At 42.2% G+C, this 16,112-nt stretch overlaps 1 protein-coding gene across 2 annotated transcripts in view; it reads left to right on the forward strand.

Annotated features, from left to right (window-relative positions):
- Positions 1-1,065: 1,065 nt before the first annotated feature.
- Positions 1,066-16,112, forward strand: part of LOC124795301 — a 558,174-nt gene continuing 543,127 nt past the window's right edge. For both annotated transcript variants that reach the window (XM_047259263.1, XM_047259265.1), the window contains exon 1: positions 1,066-1,157. The gene's annotated coding sequence lies outside the window, so the exon portion shown is untranslated. The remainder of the gene's footprint in view (positions 1,158-16,112) is intronic.

Here is a 16,112-nt window from a genome sequence, read left to right on the forward strand (position 1 = left end):
ACAAAAAGTAATAGTATAATGAAAAATTCATTGTACAAGATAGTCCTCTCATGAAACTGTTAGTCAGGAAAGTTCATTTATTGAAATCTTGAGTTTAAAGTTTGAAATTATCTTGCTTACTAAAATATACGTCCGATTTGCACTGGCTATCTTCCTACATCCTACAACGTCTAGTAGCGAACTGTGTTGCGAGATCTCACTAAAATGTTTTAAATCCTGCATTTTTCTGTAGGCCTATACTGATTATGGTGTGTTCCACTTTAGTGGAGCTGCATTATAGTGATACAGTTTGAATGAAAGCAGTACAATGATATCGTTCCCCTCCAGCTCCACACTGAGCATAAACACTTTCATAATTGCGTGGCCCCATAATCAGACTAGAAATGAAGTCCATCCTGTTGATTTGATTTCACAATCCTCACCCCACTTTGTTGGAGTAGTGTTACAGCGACAGATGCGAATCGAAGCAAGTGATTAGAGGGCTGAACAGATGAGATCTTATAAACAAAAAAAGTAAAATAAAATAAAAATGAAATATTACTTTCTTCAGCGAGAACTGTAGGGGATATAAAGTATTTACTACTCTTCGAAAATACCCCAGTCTCTCCGACGCCAAGAAATCAGGGCAGCAGAAGAAAACAACTGATCAGAGAAAAGATTGGTATCGTTAGATAAGGTGCTCGTTCTTCATTGCAATAATGCCTATATTCATCGCAAAACGTGTCAGATTCGTTCGGAATATTTTTCCGTTTCAGTATAGCGTGTGCCTTACTAAACTAAGACGTTCCGAAAAGTGTGTGGCTAGTGAAGAAACACCTAATAATATACGACCCACAAAATCAGTTAACTCTTCCTCTTGTCAAGAACTAAGAAACTCAGTAACCTTATAGTGACAAAGAAGAAACCCATATCCGCTGCGCCAAGCTGCAACCGTTATTATCGGACGCGGTTTCTTCTGGGGATCTGTCCAGACCAGCGCGCCGGAGTGAAGCGACTGGCGGTGAGCCGTGACGCAAGCACTTGCGAAAACTGACCGCGCGCGGCGCTGCAGTCGATGCGCAGTCTGGAGCGTGCGCAGAACTTCGCTAGCAGTGGAGGTGTTCAGTACGACGGGGCCGTCCGTCGATAACCGTCAAGACGCCGTAGGCTGCTTGCAGGTGAGGTTGGCGGGATGGAAGGCGCGCGCGTTTTCTGTTTCTTGCAGCACACGTGTCTCGCTCTCGTAACTTTTCGTATTCCGCTCACTTTATTGGCGACTTATCTTTTGAAACTGACGAAGTTTGCTCTTTAACATGCACATATTCTGTTTGTAATCCCCTTACTTGATACTTAATTCGTTCGACGATTAAATCCATGTAAACAAACAAAATACGTCATTTTTTTCTGTCAGCACAATGCATTATTAGTAACTACTTCGGCAGCTAATCACTGCTCGTTATCACATGTAGGATACCAGTGAGTTATAAAAACAGAAAGAAGTTCCCTTGGACTGTATATTTAACAGTGCTGGTCGGCGTGTGTGCTCTCATAAATAATTAACGAATCGTACTGAAATCGAGCCGTTACGACAATATAGCGTGGCAATCTATCAACGTTCAAAATAAATTTAATGCTTTTCTTGCACACAGGTAAGTACACAACAAAAAGAATACGATGCGGGTACTTCAAAGTTCGCACAAGAATATTCTGTCATCACGGAAACTATATTTCATTTCTCATCACCCAAATTTCAGGAAAATATTAGATTTTTTGTCGGTGTTCAGTAGACAAGGAGACCAGAAGCCAGTAAATTCGATTGTTAGATGCTCGAAATTCGCCGGAGTCCGGGAAGCAATGTTGGTTGCAGTAACCACACGCCAGTCCGAGCGAATCGGGAATCGGCCGTTAGGATTTTCTGTCCATGAATTACGAGTCAAGTGTCTCCACTTGGGTAATTTTTTCATAAATGCAGTGTGAATTGCATTTGCTGACGAAATCTAATGTACATTAAATAGTATACCTCTTACTCAGTAATCCTGTGAGTCATTACACTATTAGACAAATATCTGTTTACCTTGTCATCCGGCTAGAAGATTTTGTGCTCGTGGGTGGTGGCCACACACTTCGTAAACATTTAAAGAAAGTCGTATTTGTGTAACAAGAGGAGATGATTATCAACAGCGTTCGGAATATATCAGTATGATTTTTCTTTGTATGATTATTAATTTTATTTTACATGAATTTTGGTGAAAAATATGGAATATTTTTAATAATGCATGTCCTCGAAACATCGTTCTGTGTATGGTATTTATCGTTGACAATTTTCTTTGAAAAAATGTTTTTGAAAATCTAATACATATTATACAAGCACTTTCCATATATTCAAGGCCTTTTTTCTGAATCATTGACCACCACGTCGCGAGAGAGAAGAATTTTGTGTCTCCAGTCTTGATTTATTTTTACCAAACTTGCACTTCTGATGTACTTGTAATGTACTCTGAATTTAAATGTGTTACAACATTTGTTTTCGTTTCGATCCTCATAGTTCGTGAGCTGGTTTTCAACATTTATCACAACATTATTATTATTATTATTATTATTATTAGGCAGTGAGAGATAGATCATACTTGTATTTTTTGTTGTTGCTAACGAGTAAACACTGGTTATATTCATAAATATCCGGCAGTCATCTTGAAATCTTCATGGTAACAGAAGATCGAAAGGAGCAAAATAAATAATAGTGGTCGCTATTTTTTTCGTTTAGTGAGAACTTTTAGTGTGTACGTAATAACCTATTTTGAATGCCCGTAAGTTTTCAAATCCTGTCCGCGTTATTTTGTAACATTCATTGTTGGAATATTTGCCGCCATAGCTGGGGGGTTCTTTTCAGTGAGCAAAAAAGGTGTGGTATCAACACGAAAATTTCAGGTTTCAACCTGTTGTTGCACCGCGACTACCACTGAGGTTACTCGCTTGTTGGTATGAAATCACTAAATTTGAAAACCAACGGCGGCTGTGTAGGAGATGAACGTGCCAGTCCTCTGTATTCATGTGCTTAGAAGTACACAACACAGACGAATCGAACACAAAGTAATAATAAAATCGTGTACATTGGTTATATTATAGAAAAGAATTTGTAGTATTTATAAAATATTCGCACTGCATTTTAATTGTTAGGAGTTCACGTCTGACATGTTCTCTTCGCGCTAATAGGGGCGCTGCAGTGGTACAGAGGAAAACCAAAATCGGCAGATAAATGGCCGAAATGCCTTTACAGCCTTTACACAGAGCGACCGAAAGCTGTGACACCGTTTTACTAATTGGAAGGGAAGAAACAGAAATGTATATACATAGAAAGAAATCTTGTCTCATAAAATGGCTGTAAAAAACTACTTAATCATCACAGCACAGATACTAAATATATCGTCTTTAAACAGGTATGCAATAAAAACTAGCATACTGACCAAAGGAAAAGCTGGGAGTGAAACGTAGCAAGCTCTATCTTCTGTCAGGACACTTTTAATTGCACTGAGGAACCGCAGTGTATACGGTAAGGGAATTTCCCTACGTGTCGTCTCCTACAAAACAGTTCTACCTGTTTACACTGGCTGACAGTCGCGGGGTTACGGCGGCATCATCATGTCGGGGCCATTAACTCTTCTCGAACTTCACAGGCAGTTAGCGTATAAATTCCTTACGTCTCCATTACTTCACATATTCAGAGTGATACTGCTACCTAGATGCACGCACTTATTTCACTTCTTTTACTGTATAATCTCTAGTTTTAGTGAATGATCGGTTATTATTATCGTTCATGATACTGTTCGTTACCATTGGTGTAGCGCTTGGATCCCAAACTTGCTTTAAAGCTTCACTGGAATAAGTCAGACAGCAAGTGGAAAAAAAAAGTTGTGGTATGGTGTGAATGTAATGTTAAACTGTATATAGGTGTCAGGTTGATGGAAGGCTATCTCCATTAAGATCTTGCACAGTAAAACCCTCTATTGTTCAAAGCAACCGCCTGGTTGGTAAATGCTTTAGTTTTTTCAAGTAGAGTTCTGTTCTATTGTTTCAGTTTTGTCTTTCTTGTTTTGAAGCACACTGACCTCTTCATGAGCTAAATGTAGTTTTAATACTGTCGTGAATCTTCCTGTTTTTATATAGCTTCTCAACATTGAAATTAAACAGACGGAGCAATGAATGATAACTCTCCCATCCTCATTTTTAGTAGTTTATTTACTCTCATTTTCCATTTTCATTACTGGCAACTTGTGTTTGAAAGTGCTATAAATTACTCACCAGTATCGTTATTCAATCCCCATTTCCTTCACGATTCTGAACAAATTACTCCACTTCGTCATATACTTCTGTTTATACTCACAAATGCCGAAAAGGTGCCCCGTATATATCTTAATTACTTCTGTACACTTACCTTATTGGGTATCTTTACTTTTCTGAAACTTGTATGACTATTTCCTAGCACAATTTTTATTTCTAATTTTTTGTATGTTATTACTGCAAACAATCTACAAGCGTGGAAGTCCCATTCCTGTTTAATATTGCTATTGCTGTTGAGACTTGAGGTGAGCAAGAAATTACTAAATGTGTACGTTTGCTTGTGACATGCATTCTGGTGGTTGAAAAATAGAGGAAGAAGAAACTGGATGTATTACCGACGTGATGTTACAGAAAAAGGCGGTATATGTTACAGATAAATGACCGAAATGAAGATGTTTGGGAATAGTTGATGAATGAAGTCTGTGAAATATATTAAGAGAAAAAAAATTTGTTGTCGACATATTTACTGAAACAATAAAGGTAGCAGTAAGGGGGAAAATTGCACGCGCTGACAAAGGCTGAACGTTGGTGTACAGAAATGAATCGTTGAGGGTGACACACTTAACGATATTCGTATTTCCTGAAATGTTTCTCCATAACTAGCTAGAAAATTTTCAACGGAAACGAAAACAAAAGGATATGATGACTAAGCAAAGTAATCGAAGAAGCAAAAAAACGTCATGTGGGTTATGCTACCCACCGTGTCTGTGCGTGGCTTGTGTTGCTTCATGATGAGCCAGTCACACAACTGAAGCCACCGTCCGTATCCAGTATCTGGAAGAGAAACATACGTAGTAATTGGCGTATCTTCCCCACAAACCAGAATTGCTGGCCTGGTTAGTCGTCGTCAGATGATTCTGGATTATAGTGCTGCGAAGATTGCAACTTCGGAGAGGCTAGCAAATAGCGAAATTTTACATATTGTGTGCATACAGTATGGCACAAACGACACATGATTGAACTTTTAGGTGATTTGAGGGTATACAGGATGCGAAATTTAGTACACAATCTACATCTACATTTATACTCCGTAAGCCACCCAACGGTGTGTGGCGGAGGGCACTTTACGTGCCACTGTCATTAGCTCCCTTTCCTGTTCCAGTCGCGTATGGTTCGCGGGAAGAACGACTGTCTGAAAGCCTCCGTGCGCGCTCTAATTTCTCTAATTTTACATTCGTGATCTCCTCGGGAGGTATAAGTAGGGGGAAGCAATATATTCGATACCTCATCCAGAAACGCACCCTCTCGAAACCTGGCGAGCAAGCTACACCGCGATGCAGAGCGCCTCTCTTGCAGAGTCTGCCACTTGAGTTTGCTAAACATCTCCGTAACGCTATCACGGTTACCAAATAACCCTGTGACGAAACGCGCCGCTCTTCTTTAGACCTTCTCTATCTCCTCCGTTAATCCGATCTGGTACGGATCCCACACTGATGAGCAATACTCAATTATAGGTCGAACGAGTGTTTTGTAAGCCACCTCCTTTGTTGATGGACTACATTTTCTAAGGACTCTCCCAATGAATCTCAACCTGGTACCCGCCTTACCAACAATTAATTTTATACGATCATTCCACTTCAAATCGTTCCGCACGCATACTCCCAGATATTTTACAGAAGTAACTGCTACCAGTGTTTGTTCCGCTATCATATAATCATGCAATAAAGGATCCTTCTTTCTATGTACTCGCAATACATTACATTTGTCTATGTTAAGGGTCAGTTGCCACTCCCTGCACCAAGTGCCTATCCGCTGCAGATCTTCCTGCATTTCGCTACAATTTTCTAATGCTGCAACTTCTCCGTATACTACAGCATCATCCGCGAAAAGCCGCATGGAACTTCCGACACTATCTACTAGGTCATTTATATATATTGTGAAAAGCAATGGTCCCATAACACTCCCCTGTGGCACCCCAGAAGTTATTTTAACCTCTGTAGACGTCTCTCCATTGAGAACAACATGCTGTGTTCTGTTTGCTAAAAACTCTTCAATCCAGCCACACAGCTGGTCTGATATTCCGTAGGCTCTTACTTTATCAGGCGACAGTGCGGAACTGTATCGAACGCCTTCCGGAAGTCAAGAAAAATAGCATCTACCTGGGAGCCTGTATCTAATATTTCCTGGGTCTCATGAACAAATAAAGCGAGTTGGGTCTCACACGATCGCTGTTTCCGGAATCCATGTTGATTCCTACAGAGTAGATTCTGGGTTTCCAAAAACGACATGATACTCGAGCAAAAAACATGTTCTAAAATTCTACAACAGATCGACGTCAGAGATATAGGTCTATAGTTTTGCGCATGTGCTCGACGACCCTTCTTGAAGACTGGGACTACCTGTGCTCTTTTCCAATCATTTGGAACCTTCCGTTCCTCTAGAGACTTGCGGTACACGGCTGTTAGGAGGGCAAGTTCTTTCGCGTAATCTGTGTAGAATCGAATTGGTATCCCGTCAGGTCCAGTGGACTTTCCTCTGTTGAGTGATTCCAGTTGCTTTTCTATTCCTTGGACACTTATTTCGATGTCAGCCATTTTTTCGTTTGTGCAAAGATTTAGAGAAGGAACTGCAGTGCGGTCTTCCTCTGTGAAACAGCTTTGGAAAAAGGTGTTTAGTATTTCAGCTTTACGCGTGTCAGCCTCTGTTTCAGTGCCATCATCATCCCGGAATGTCTGGATATGCTGTTTCGAGCCACTTACTGATTTAACGTAAGACCAGAACTTCCTAGAATTTCTGTCAAGTCGGTACATTGAATTTTACTTTCGAATTCACGGAACGCTTCACGCATAGCCCTCCTTACGCTAACTTTGACATCATTTAGCTTCTGTTTGTCTGAGAGGTTTTGGCTGCGTTTAAACTTGGAGTGAAGCTCTCTTTGCTTTCGCAGTAGTTTCCTAACTTTGTTGTTGTACCACGGTGGGTTTTTCCCGTCCCTCACAGTTTTACTCAGCACATACCTGTCTAAAATGCATTTTACGATTGCCTTGAACTTTTTCCATAAACACTCAACATTGTCAGTGTCGGAACAGAAATTTTCGTTTTGATCTGTTAGGTAGTCTGAAATCTGCCTTCTATTACTCTTGCTAAACAGATAAACCTTCCTCCCTTTTTTATATTCCTATTAACTTCCATATTCAGGCATGCTGCAACGGCCTTATGATCACTGATTCCCTGTTCTGCACATTGAGTCGAAAAGTTCGGGTCTGTTTTTTATCAGTAGGTCCAAGATGTTATTTCCACGAGTCGGTTCTCTGTTTAATTGCTCGAGGTAATTTTCGGATAGTGCACTCAGTATAATGTCACTCTGCCACGTTGAACACCAATAACGGCCCTAATACGGCCGTGCGTCGAGTCGAACTGAGCTGGTATGACTATAAGGGTATGTGATTCCATCGTGTCTCTACTCTATACCACGGTTCACCATAGTGGCAGCGTGCCACTCTCTCGGTTACCCATGAGCAGGTGATTTTCAGTTAGTGAGCGACCCGGAGAATGTGATGGCCAAGACAACAGTCGTACATCCTCTGTATCGAGGTGGGTCAGGACAGTATAGGCAACATGAGGTCTTGCCTTAGCTTGCTGGAAGATAACACCACGGAGACTTCGAAGATAGAGCACAGTCACCGGCCGTAATCGCCAACAATGTACTGCTCAAGTCACTAGTTCTGGGAACTAGATGTGTTGCGACCGGCACCAAAGCTACTAGCTACTTGTCCGTATGACAATGATACTTGCAATCTAACGACGACTGTTCTCCTCGGAGCCTCCAAGTCTCCAAGTACGAGTACGTCCATCGTGGTGCTGTAGTATGCAGAACCGGGACTCGTCTGCTGTCATTCTTGTGTCCAGTTTTGTTGTTGCGTGCACCACTGTCGACATATCTTTCCGGAAGACTCAACAATAGTAGCGTGTTGACAGTTCGTGGTGCTAAAGACGTCATCTCTCTGCCACTTTGGATTCTTGTTTTGCCGCAAAAAAGCCCAGGTCCTACGTAACGAGCGAGGTGGCACAGTGGTTAGCACACTGGACTCGTATTCGGGAGGACGACGGTTCAAACCCGCGTCCTGTCATCCAGATCTAGATTTTCCGTGATTTCCCTAAATAGCTTCAGGCAAATGCCAGGATGGTTCCTTTGAAAGGGCGCGGCCGATTTCCTCCTCTATCCTTGATACCATGTAAGCTTGTGCTCCGTCGCTAATGACACAGATGTCGACAGGACGTTAAACCCGATCTCCCTCCCTCCAGTTCTACGTGATTTGACTGTACGATCCTGCATGGCCCACCTATGAATGTCTGGCGCTAGGCACATGGCACGGAGCATTGCGCATTTCAATCCATCAGTTCGGCATTCAGGTGGCAATCGTGGGATCCCGATTACACAAGCAGCAATATTGTGGAACGATAAACCACAGTGTTAACAGACCACGATACTGGCACTGCCGAATTCCGGCATTTTCTACTACTTACACGAGACATAACACGATTTTCTCACTAATAACCAACGTTCAGATGAGGTATCTGAATCAGAAACCCGTTGTGTAATCTTTCCTTTTATACAGAATGTACAGGAACGCACAAGTGTATGTGTAATATACGCTGTTTAAAAAAGTGCGGCATGTTCCTACGGAAGGAAGCATTGGTTAAAACTATAAAAAAGTACAAATAACTTTCTGGGGTGGGCAACTGCGGCTCAGAAACATGATGAATAACAATAAAAAAAACGCTGGTTGACCATTCAAATACCGGCCGGAGTGGCCTAGCGGTTCTAGGCGCTTCAGTCTGGAACCGCGCGACCGCTACGGTCGCAGGTTCGAATCCTGCCTCGGGCATGGATGTGTGTGATGTCCTTAGGTTAGTTAGGTTTAAGTAGTTCTAAGTCAGGGGGACTGATGACCTCAGCAGTTAAGTCCCATATTACTCAGAGCCATTTGAACCATTTGATACGAACTGCCCACAAAACCTTTTACAGTTGTCTCGTTGTATAACGCTCCCAAGCACAGTATCGTGGAAGATGACTGGAGACAATTAATAAGTCAGCTTCGTCCTCCCTTTATCGTAGCTGGAGACGTGAATGCCCACCATGTAGCGTGGGGAGGAGACGTGACAGACAGGAACGGCAGGGCCTTGATAAGCGTTATCGAAGATAATAACTTAGTGATACTCAACGATGGCTCTCCTACCATAATAACTTCATCTCTCCGTAGACCCTCCGCAGTTGATGTAACTCTTTGCACCCCCTGCTTTACTGAAATATCTAATTGGTGCGTTAAAAAGGATTCAATGGGATCCGATCATCTCCCAATAGAGTTTCACATTAACATCAACGTCGATACTATGCACATCTGTTACTCTAATAGTACGTGGAAAATCAAGGAAGCCAATTGGGCCTCTTATAAGGAAAACGGTTCGGCGGGCACTCGCAAATACGAGACGTGACTTACGGGACGAAGATGCATACCCAGTTTTACTCAATGCTGTGAACGTCGCAGCTGGCATCAGCATCCCTAAGAAAAAAAGAGTTTATAGTAATGAAGCAGTGGTCGAGCAGCTCCTTATAAGCCACATATTTCCGTGGGCGGTGCCAAGGGACGCTTGAGATGGTGTAAATAGCAACGCCACTGAACGGTGGATAGTCACGTATGATCTGAAGTGATGTTTTACGCTGTATTCTGTGGCAGTCCGATGGACGGGTTTGGCGAGTTCCTGGAGAATGTTATCTGACTAGCTTAGTGTCGAAAGTGAAGTACGAAGGAGGGAGTGTTACAATTTGGTGGTATTTTTCGTGTTTGGTGTGCAGTCCTCTTATTGCGCTTAAGGAAATGCTGTGGAAGGACATGAACAGATTTTGTAGCATTGTGTTCTGCATTCTGTAGAGGAACAGATCAGAGACGATGATTGGACGTATCAACACGACAGTGCACCCTGTCATAAAGCATCATCTAATGTCATACTAGTGACAAAAAGTTGTATCGTGGTTCTCTAGGAACGGTTATACACCTCATAAACAGACCAGAATGAGTTATAAGATAATCTTTAAATAAGAAATTGATCTAGAACCTGGTCGCAGTTTCAACTTCAGTCTCAGTATGACTACAAGTATTCAGAATAATACTGTATGTTTTTAAAGAAGGTGATTTTTTTTCACGAGATTTGTTTACATATTTTGTAACGGAAATGTGGTCAAAATAAGTAAGGAATACCGCCGATGGTTTCGTAATTGCACATTACTCGTTTCAAGCATGCTGACCCACGTTTTCAATAAACTACGGGTGTGTGGGGTACGGTACCCAGCGCTTAGAGCTTACTCCGAAACAGGCACATGAATTCCACTACATATCGGTGTTCCACACATAAATTTGTAGTAAAATAGATTGATGTACTGATACGCAAATAAGATCACCCCATGTTGTGAACTAAAATGTAGTAAATTAAATTCAAAAATGATAAATACATACTAACATTAATATTTGTTATTATTATTATTATTATTATTATTATTATTATTCACAGATTAACAATACAAAAAAATCTCAGGGTCTATTTTACTGGACACAGACGCAACTTAGTAACTGAACAAGTTGTGAGCGGGGGAGGGGAGTGTGGGGGGGGGGGGCGCATATGCGGCTGATCAAATGTTGGGGCGATGTATCGAATGATTTCGTTGACGGCTTTGAGATGACACCATATATGGAAGCTGATGTTGCACTAGAGAACTGGACTGTAAGAATGCCCACCCGATATGGAATGCTAAACGAGGATGTCACAGTGACGAAAGACATTGGAATGAAAACAAGCATCCGACTTAAGCTGGAATCTGCGCCAGCAAGGCAAATTTAGAACACTTTATGCCAAATATCATGGGAATCACTTTTCTCAGGAATCCCTGGGTCCTCTTCTCACTGATCGGATCGAACGTTGTCCTAATTGACGCCTGCCCTAGCGGGTGCTCCCTACTCGACCATATTTCCTTCCCTCACTTTGCCCTTCAGGGTGCTGAAATTTCCATCGTATCGTCTTTGCAGTTGGTGGGGCCCATATTAGAATTTCACCCAGTGAACTATCGATACTTCGTAACCACCTCTCCCAGTCTTCGTACAGGGTGACAAAATTTCCGACTATGCGAGTCGGAAAGCCCCTCGGCGGTAGCTGGCATGTGGTAGGGGAAGACCTGCATCTACATCTGCTTCCATAATCCGCAAGTCCTCCTATGGTGCGAGGCGGAGTACCACTAACAGTCATTTCCTTTCCTGTTCTACTCGCAAACAGAGTCCCAATTCCTCGTATCTTCGTGGTCCTACGGGAGAAGTATGATGGTGGCAGTAGAATCGTTCTGCAGTCGTCTTCAAATGCCGGTTCTCTAAATTATCTCAGTTGTGTTCTTCGAAAAGACTGTCGTCTTCCTTCCAGGGATTCCCATTGGAGTTCACGAAGCATCTCCGTAATACTTGCGAATACTGGTAACAAATCTAGCAACCCTCCTGTGAATTGCTTCGATGTCTTCCTTTCAGCCGACCTCGTGCGAATCCCAAACACTCGAACAACACTCAAGAATGGGTTGCAAAAGCGTCCCTTACGCTGTCTCCTTTACAGAGGAACCACATTTTCCAAAAATTCTCCCAATAAAACGAAGTCCTCCCTTCGCTTTCCCTACCGCAATCCTCACATGTTAGATCGCTTAACAAAGTTACGCCCAGATTTTTAAATGACGTGCCTGTGTCGAGCAAGACACTACTAACGCTGTATCTGGACATTACGGGTTTGTTTTTCCCACACACGCGCATTACCTCACATTTCCCTACATTTAGAACTAGCTATAATTCATCCCACCAACTAGTTCACTACTGGCCTTTAAAATTGTACGGGCCTTTCTGGATACAGAAAACGTTCGACTGCTGCCCTGGCCAGCATATTCTCCAAATCTCTCAGCAATTGAAAACGTCTGGTCAATGGTGGCCGAGCAACTGGCTCGTCACAATACCCCAGCCACTACTCTTGATGAGCTGTGGTATCGTGTTGAAGCTGCATGGGCAGCTGTACCTGTACACGCCATCCAAGCTCTGTTTGACTCAATGCCCAGGCGTATCAAGGTCGTTATTACGGCCAGAGGTGGTTGTTCTGGGTACTGATTTCTCAGGATCTATGCACCCAAATTGAGTGAAAATGTAATCACATGTCAGTTCTTGTATAATATATTTGTCCAATGAATACCCGTTTATCATCTGCATTTCTTCTTGGTGTAGCAATTTTAATGGCCAGTAGTGTAATTTTTTCTTCACCTTCTATCCTGCTACAGTCACTCAACGTCAACACCTTCCACAGCATCAACAACAAACAACCGTAGATTGCTACCCACCCTCTCAGCCAGATCGTTTATGTATATAAAAAACAATAGCGGTCCTATAATACTTTCCTGGGGCAATCCTGACGATACCCTTGTCTCTCATAAATACTCGCCGTCGAGGACAATGTTCTGGACTCTATTACTTAATAAGTGTTCAAGTCACATATCTGTGAATCTGTTCCATATGCTCGCACCTTCGTTAACTGTCTGCAGTGCGACACCGTATCAATATGGAATCTGCCGGCTGCCTTTCATCCATAGTTCGCAGTATATCATGTGAGAAAAGCAAGTTGAGTTTCGCACTAGTGATGCTCTCTAAAACAGTGCTGCTTCATGGACATAAACTTTTCGGTCTCTAGGAAATTTGTTATATTCTAACTCAGAATATGTTCTAGAATTCTGCAACAAACCTATGATAAGAATATTAGTCTGTAATTTTGCCTTTTCTTTCTTTTACCCATCTTATATACAAGAGTCACATGCGCTTTTTTCCAATCATCTGGGACTTTGTGCCGGGCGGAAGATTTGCGATAAATGCAAGTTAAGTAAGGAGTCGATGCCGTAGAGTAAATCCGAATTGCGATTCTATCCGGTCCTGGCGACTTATTTGTTTTCAACTCTTTCAGTAGCTTATCTACGCCAGGAATTCTTAATACGTACTTAGTCGTCCATACAGGATCTTGTGCGATGATGAAACGATGGCGTGTTTATCCGATTCTCCAACGTGAATGATTTCTTAAACGCGAAATTTATAATATTTGCTTTCGTTTTGCTGTGTTCTATTGCCACTCCTGACTTGTCGTCGACTGGCTGGGCAGAAACCTTAGAGCCGCTTAGCGATCTTACATAGGGCCAGAAAATTCGCTATCGTTCACATGTTTTTCTCGTTGTGGCGGTTTCCAACACTAGTTGCTAGCCGGATTTTCTCGTGAACACGGCTGATAATTCCTTCAAGTGTTGCCCTTCATCCCTGAGTTGCCGAGAAGGCTTGTTTGTTACGCTAATGCCTGTAAGCCTTCACCCAAGCGCCCCCAGGCGTCTGGGGCTCGGCGACGGTCCTCTGCTGTCAGTCTTCAAACGGGCAGGCCTTTCAGAGCGAAGCAGACACTTCAGTTAAACCGTACCTGTCTTACTAGGACCAAGTGTGGGTTAATTGGCGCCCTTTAGCCCTGAGCCAAGTGTAGCGTACTTCACGTCAGTGTGGGTTGTATCATCATCATCATCATCATCATCATCATCATCATCATCAGCCAGCACAAAACCTTCACGTTGGTGATAACGTCCAGGATCAGAACTGAGACCTGAAGTGAGACAGGGCTGTACATTCGCCTTGCAGTCAAGAAATTTGGTAAAAAAATTACAATAATAGTATAAGAAATAAAAAGTTTAAGATTAGCTGATGAAGTAATTCTGTCAGAGGCGATAAGAGACTTGGAAGGAGAGTAGAATATAATGGAATAGCTAGCGTCTTGGTGAGGTTAAAAGACGGACATCAATGAAAGTAAAACAAGAGTAATGGAATGTGGAGCATTACTTTTGCTGTTTGGGTAGCAAAATACCTCATGATGGTCAGAGTAGAGAGGATATATAAAGCAGAAAGAGAAATTTGTTAATATCCAGTACATATTTGTGTCAGGAAGTCTTTTCTTGGGAGTATTTGAAGTGTGACCTTGTACGGAGTGAAACATGGATGACACAGCTCATCCAAGAAGAGAACAGACGATTTTGATACAGAGGAATGCTGAGGATTAGATTCGTAGATCGAGTATCTGAACAGAACTGGGGAGAAAATCAATTTATGACACAACTGACTGAAAGTACGGATCGATTGGTAGGACACATCTTGGGCCACCAAGGAACCGTTAGTTTGTTAATGGAAGGAAATTGAAATTAATTTCAGCGACAGAGCCCTTGACATCAAAAATACAAAATGATGTTGGAAAAAACGACGTTCCGTTTGTGGAGACTTTGATTGACTTATTGTAAGGCTGTAAGTTTTGACTCGGTCACTTTTTATGATGCAATAAGAACCAGTTTCGCCCTTCAAAGGCCATCTGCAGATGTTACATGCGGCATTTGATGGACAAGTGCTGATGCTTTGTCAATAGTTCACAACGCATGAACATTTATTCATCAAATGCTACCCATAGCATCTGAAGGCGGCATTTAAAGGCGAAAGCGGTAATTATTGTATTAAAAGAAAGTGACTGAGTCAAAAATAACCAGTACTGTCAGCCGCGTATGGTACTCTGATTAACGGTACTCTGATTAACCCATGCAGGTCCAGGAGTCTATACGGTCATGGATCAGCGATTACTGTGTTATCGAGGGGAGGAGGGACGGAAACTTTGCTCAAGTACCTTCTAAGCTGTGAGCTGAGAAACGAGCGCTTCACATGCCAAGCTGCGTTGACTCGACATGTTGAAAAAAAGATAATGGCAGTAGTCCGTTGCATTAACTGTAATTTTCCGTTATGTGGTCTTCAATTTTCAAGTTTATACATAACAAAGGAATAAATAAAATCATAAATAAATAAATGAGAAAAAACGGAGCTTCAAGAGAAACATGCGAATGCGAAGAAATACTAAACGCTTGGCCGTAATTAAAAGCAAATGCACTGCTGATAACTTCTTAAGAGGACAAAACAGGTGCTTGGTTATAGTAAGTGCTTTGTCAGTCCTTGTTACGTGGGAGGTGTTGAATACAAAGAGCATCTCATCAGCTAGTTTTCATTAAACACATGCAAACAACAACTCACAATAAAGAAAAAGGGAAGAATTATCTTGCTTCATTTGCACACACGTGAATCTTCTTTTTCTTTGCCGAAACCTGTCTTCCCGGTACAAGCCTTCTCTCTCTCTCTCTCTCTCTCTCTCTCTCTCTCTCTCTCACACACACACACACACACACACACACACACACACACACACACACTGGTGGTATTCCCGCTTTGATTACGGTCTTAAGCGGTCATTCGCCTCGGACACTGGTGCCCCTTAGCATTACTGCGGCGCCACTTTTGCTTATGGGAGAGAAACACTGCAACGAATTTTTCTGCACTTCATCATAGTTTTAACAAACTGCAGATGTAAAACAGAAATGGGAAGCGGGCGCAGTATTGCCTGAACGGGTGTTGAAAATCACCTCGGAACTATTCCTTGACGTGCGTATCACAAATAACTGTGTTGCCACACCACATTCCTGTCTCGCAAGCTTTCTGTACACACAGAAGGGCCTGTATATTAATCATTTTAAAAGGTATACCATCTCGGCACAAAAGAAACTAGACTTTGCGCATTACTAAAAACTGTTTGTCACATTGTGATAATGAGAACTCAAGGCGACGACTCCTACCTGAGAACTTTAAGTAAAGAAACAGTCAGTCTCGTTTCTTTTGTGGCGGATGTCGAACACGGAATTTTCCGGCGGATTGCAATGACACGTCTGTAGTAAA

This window comes from Schistocerca piceifrons, chromosome 4, assembly GCF_021461385.2.
Source record: "Schistocerca piceifrons isolate TAMUIC-IGC-003096 chromosome 4, iqSchPice1.1, whole genome shotgun sequence".
Taxonomy (NCBI): domain Eukaryota; kingdom Metazoa; phylum Arthropoda; class Insecta; order Orthoptera; family Acrididae; genus Schistocerca; species Schistocerca piceifrons.